The 6,000-nt window shown below is 38.6% G+C and overlaps 1 protein-coding gene across 1 annotated transcript in view; it reads left to right on the top strand.

Moving 5' to 3' along the window:
• The first annotated feature begins 371 nt into the window (after positions 1 to 371).
• The window catches only part of LOC133663667 (EH domain-containing protein 2-like), a 92,197-nt gene continuing 86,568 nt past the window's right edge, over positions 372 to 6,000 (top strand). Inside the window, exons 1-2 of the mRNA XM_062068347.1 lie at positions 372 to 438; positions 2,777 to 2,841. The gene's annotated coding sequence lies outside the window, so the exon portion shown is untranslated. The remainder of the gene's footprint in view (positions 439 to 2,776; positions 2,842 to 6,000) is intronic.

Genomic DNA, 6,000 nt, shown 5'->3' with positions numbered 1-6,000 from the left:
ATTATTATTAAATTCTTACTATTATTTATTTATTTATTTTTATTGTGATTACTTATGGAGTTTATTGTGAAAAAATTGTGAACAGGAAGTGAACAAAAAGTTTTGCAACTGTTATGTAAAGAAAAGGGGTAGGATTAAATAAGCTCTGCTTCTTCCTACTCCTTTTCGAACATGTTGAAAAGAGAAACTGGAAATTGTGATGTATCATGTTGTAAGCTTGCATGTTCGAAATAAACTCAAACTCAACTCAACTCAACTCAACAAAGTGAGACATCTTCTCCATGAACCGTCGTTTCCCGGTTTTTGGGACATCAGAGTGAGCGTTCTTCTCGGACGTAGACAATCTTTGGTGTTTTTTTCTCAGTCAACCACAACTCGCACAAGCTCGCAAACTAAAACTGACAAAGCTGTGTGTACACTTTGAAAGTTCAAGTTTATGTGAGTATCTACGTGTACAAGTTACAAATGTCCCTGGAATATTACTTTGAATAAGTTTGCAAACTACATAGACGGTGTTATATTAGCAGATAGCCTATTCTGTGTTTAGCTAGCTATTAGTGTTAGCATAGCTGTATCATTTGTACACTCGGATAGTAACTGCATTTATTTTATTTTTTACTGTATGTTACAGTCTCCACATCATACACATATGTCAAAGAAAGCTTCACTAAAGCAAGAAGAGAAAATATTGTGGACGGAGTTGTATTTGTGTTGCCAACTCCTCCGGAAGGAGGACATTTCCTATGGGTGAGGGCGGACCTACGTCACTGCCGCCTACCAATCCCCTAGCAACCGGGAATTCGTTGAAAACAAACCAGCTCACAGCGAACACAGCATTGACAGAAAAAGCATTTAACGAGCGTTGTGGCTTGGAAGTCGACGTTAAATCCTTCATTTACGCATTTTTACTTATTCGCATATCGTGTGAAAAAACGAAAATGTATTATTTGCGTCAGACTCGTCTCAGTGAACTTTAAAGCTTCTCAGGCTTAGCTTAGCTTGCTAGTTAGCTTAGCCTGCGCGCTACTAAGAAAGAGACGCGGAAGTTATCAACAACAAGATCAAGTGTTAGTGTATAAAATATTGAGAGATTTGAGGGCTACATGTATTGAATGGCAACATGAAAATTATAGGGTTTATTGGTTTTTAAAAACCCAACTGTTAAGTGCAAATTTAAATGAAACCGGTTTTCGAAAATAGCTAGCTAGGCTATAGACTATATAGTATATTACTTACTTAACTTAATCCTCTTCTTCCCGAATGGGAAATAAGGCTTCGACGACTCGACGCCATTCATCTTGCTGCTGTGCTCATCTCTGTGCCTCGCCCCATGTAGGCTTCATCTCTTTCAGCTCCCCTTCAACTGTTCTTTGCCAGGTGTTCTTTGGCCGCCCTGGCTTACGTTTTCCCGGTGGTGTCTATCTTAAAGCTGCCTTTGGTATCCTGTCGTTGTCCGGTTTTCGAAAATAGCTAGCTAGGCTATAGACTATATAGTATATACCGCATGTTATTTTTGAACAACAACAATTTCAGCTGTCGAACGTTAGAAGGTACAAATTCAACAAGTACAACATTAGCACGGACGTATAGCCAAGTTGTGGTTAAGAAGGTGGATTTTTGTTCCTTATATTTACCAGAAACGAAGTGATCCGAACACACGACCCGGGACTTTGGGGGACTCCAGTGAGAACCGTCCTCGTTTTCCCAGTGTAAAGCTGCGAGCCATTTGTCTCGTCTCTGTGGGCTTTTATCACGCTTTGGCAGAACAAAATACAACCTTTGTTTTCCCTGTTTCCAGTTGTGGTTAGCACAACCAAAAACAACACAGTTTTTCGGCATTTTGGAGGCAGAATGACGGGTTTAACCAGCGTAGGTCGACAGGTTAAAGAGTAATGGCAACGGTTTGTTTTCAACGCCAGTCTGGTTGCTATGGCTCGAAGAACCCGTATGTAGCTCAGTTGCCCGGATGTCGGCCCTCACCCATTATTCCAGAAGTGTCTCTATGACGTCATCACCTGCGATGGACGCTGTGGGAGAGAGGAATAACGTTGCGGGGGAGATAAAAAAGTGAGTTGAACAAAATGCTAAGTTTTATTAGAACTGCAAATGAACGATATTATTACATTTGAACTATTAAGTTCTGCACTGTTGGGGTGTTCATAGTGTGGCCCCGGGGGACCCTTTGTGTCCCGCAGCTCATTTTTTAATGGCCCTCGGCACATTCCAAAAATACTGTCAAAAAGAAACTCATACAAAAGTGGATTAAAAGAGCAAACAGGTGAAATGTAACGAGAATAAGTTGAGACTCTAATAAGACAAAGTTGCCATGCAGGTTGTTGTTTTTCTTTAAAACTGTCATCGCTCCAAAAATAATAATGAATTACAAAATGTAATGTTGTTATGATGTATTGACCTATTTAATGCTCCAATTATTCATGTCAAAAATTCCAATTTGAAATATTTTTTGAGGAAATAGGGCATTTTTTGTGTGTTTGCCATATAAAAAAGTAAAAGTGCACAAAACAACATGAAAAATAAAAACGTATAATAGGCGGATAGATCTGAAGTTGAGACTTAAGTGTTGAAATTGAAAAATTAAAAATCTTTTTTTTTTTGTAACACTTTTATATGTGGGACCCTTTTGATTCCCCAATCATTTTAGTGGGAATTTTTTTCAAAAAGTAATAATGAATTAAAAATCAATGTTATGAATTATTGATCTATTTAAGGCTTCAATTACTTCACATTAAATATACCACTTTGAATTTTTTTGCAGCCTGGCCTCTCTGCTCTGACTGCAGCTGGGACTGCTGCGCGAGGCTACTGTCAACTTCACCACCTGTGAGTAATATGCGCTTTCGTGTCTCTAAAAATATCAGAAAATGTGTCACTAGTTGCTTTTGAGGAGAAAAAAGCTCAGAAGAGAAGTTGGAAAGTCACCAGATTTAGTACCAATTTAGCAGCATTGACACAGTCACGTGCTACTTTACACAGCTACTGCCTCTACGTTACTTTTAAGAGGTTAGTATTGAAAGTATTCAATGCGCTTCACTTTTTCTACATTTTGGCATGTTACAGCCTTATTTCAAATTGGAATACAATCCATTTTGTCCTCAAAATTCTATGGACAATACCTCATTATGAAAATGTAAAAAGTTGTATTTATTTTTATTTTTTTAATGCAAGTGTATTAAAAAAAATCACAGTATTCACAGCCTTTGCCTAATACATTGTTGATGCACTTTTGACAGCCATTACAGCCTCAAGTCTTTTTGAATACGATGCCACAAGCTTGGCACACCTATATTTTGGGCAGTTTTGCCCATTCCTCTTTGCAGCACCTCTCAAACTCCATCAGATTGGATAAGAATTGTTCATTTTCATTCCGGATGTCTCTGTCTATAACAGTTGTGTCAAACATACGGCCCGGGGGCCGGATCAGGCCCGCGAACAGGTTTTATCCGGCCCGCGGGGTGAGTTTGCTAAGTATAAAAATGAGCCGGAATTTTTAAATGAAAGAAACTGTTGTTCTAAATGTGTCCACTAGATGTCGCAATAGAAATTATTTGTATCTTTGTAGATGATGCTACATATGTTCAAAATAAACCACATGATGTTAGTGCATCAGTCGAGGAATATGAGCAAACTACATAAATAATATCCTGTAATTTGATTTTGATATTATTTTTTATCTTGATAGATTGAAAATTAACACCTATGAGTTGACTGATGTACATTATCACATAATTTCTTCAGAAAATATAAATAACGACAAATAAAGATAGAATACTACTAACCGCAACATGTAAGTGTAAAAAAAAACAACCCAACAACATTATGATTTGTACAATTTCAGAATGTGCTTGTTCTATTTTTAAACAAAGAAATCAATCTGAAGTTGTCTTTATTTTGAAGTTATCGTGCCGTGATTTTACCAGTCCGGCCCACTTGGGAGTAGATTTTTCTCCAGGTGGCCCCTGATCTAAAATGAGTTTGACACCCCTGGTCTATAAGACTCGAGGCTGTAATTGTTGCCAAAGGTGCATCAACAAAGTATTAAGCAAAATATATTTTTTAGTTTTTTACTTTTAATAAATTAGCTTTTTTTTTTCACATTGTCATTATGGGGTATTGTTTGTAGATTTTTGAGGACACAAATGAATGTATTCCATTTTGGAACAAGGCTGTAACAGAAGCGCTGTGAATACTTTCCGAATGCACTGAACCAACCCACCAACCGCCCCTGCTCAGGTGCTGTTTAATATAGTGAAGAGTAGAACTAAATGCTGTATGTCCATCCATCCATTTTCTACCGCTTGTCCCTTTCGGGGTTGCAGGGGTGGCTGATGCTGTATATGTGTGTGTAACCAGAAAGCACGGATTAAAGTGACCCTATGTAATTACGTTGGCTACACAAAGAATGTGTGTTTCAGATGCCAGTGTTACCTGTTTCACACTTAATCAACACGTTGGGATGACTTATTGCCACAATTAAGTCACGGTTTCACAAAGAAGACTCAGTGTGTACTTTTTAAGAGTTTAGGAAGTATATTAAGTCCAGGCTGTTTTAGTGAAATGAAAAGCGCCCATCCCCAACATGTTATGCCCTTACAATTTCCAGACAGGTGGGCACACTGTGGGCAGCCCTGCCCGGGGCTTGGAGCCACTCAGCTAATAGGACATCTGGCATGGCTTTAATATCCGTACATGCTCTCTGCTCTCTAACCCTCTCCTCACTTTCTGCTGCCACCGGTCATGCATGTCACAGGAACATACATCATGCCCACCAGAGGGGCCGCCGCAGCTGGCAGCTCTCATGCTGATTAATTTGGCAAACGTGCTGACTCAGGCGTATCAGGGGGACGCCAATTCTGATCCGGTGGCGTTAATGGGCGTAGCCTGAAATATGGTGGGCGGGGGGGGGGGGAACTTGTTGGTACACAAAGTAAAGTGTGTTTGGGTGATGATTTTTTGAGCATATTCACATTTTCCCTGACGGTAAGCAGACCAGTTCAAGTGTGGGTGACACTGGTGCTTTTATTGTTGTAATTTTATGTGCCCTGTTTGTGCTTTGTTTTGGCTCTGGGGCAAAAACAGTGAAACAGGTGGTCTTCAATTTGACAGTAAGGGTGGTGGAAAAAAATTAATTCACATTCGAATTGCAATTCTTCAATTTTTATTATTCTGAATTGAGCCCAAATGTTCCAGAATGTCCATCCATTTTCTACCGCTTGTCCCTTTTGGGGTTGTGGGGGGTGCTGGAGCCTATCTCAGCTGCATTCGGGTAGAAGGCGGAGTACACCCTGGACAAGTCGCCACCTCACACTCACACACTAGGGCCAATTTAGGGTTGCCAATCAACCTATCCCCAGATGCATGTCTTTGGAGGTGGGAGGAAGCCGGAGTACCCGGAGGGAACCCATGCAGTCACGGAGCATACTTGCCAACCTTGAGACCTCCAATATCGGGAGGTGGTAGGGGGGGCGTGTTTGGGGCGGGGGGCGTGGTTAAGAGGAGAGTATATTTACAGCTAGAATTCACCAAATCAAGTATTTCATATATATATATATATATAATATATATATATATATATATATATATATATATATATATATATATATATATATATATATATATATATATATATATATATATATATATATATATATATATATATATATATATATATATATATATATATATTATATATATATATATTATATATATATATATATATGTATGAAATACTTGACTTTCAGTGAATTCTAGCTAGGTATATATTTTTATTTTATTTTTTATTTTATTATACATATAAATAAAAGACATACTTGAATTTCAGTGTTCTGCAGGCTATCCAGTAGGTGGCAGTATTGTCCTGTTTAAGAGTGTCACAACATTGCTGTTTACGGCAGACGAACTGCTTTACGGTAGACTAAACGTGACTGCTGTTGTGTGTTGTTACCGCGCTGGGAGAACGTTAATGAAACTGCCTAACAATAA

This window comes from Entelurus aequoreus, linkage group LG13 (assembly GCF_033978785.1).
Source record: "Entelurus aequoreus isolate RoL-2023_Sb linkage group LG13, RoL_Eaeq_v1.1, whole genome shotgun sequence".
Taxonomy (NCBI): domain Eukaryota; kingdom Metazoa; phylum Chordata; class Actinopteri; order Syngnathiformes; family Syngnathidae; genus Entelurus; species Entelurus aequoreus.
This window is presented reverse-complemented; position numbering and strand designations above follow the sequence as displayed.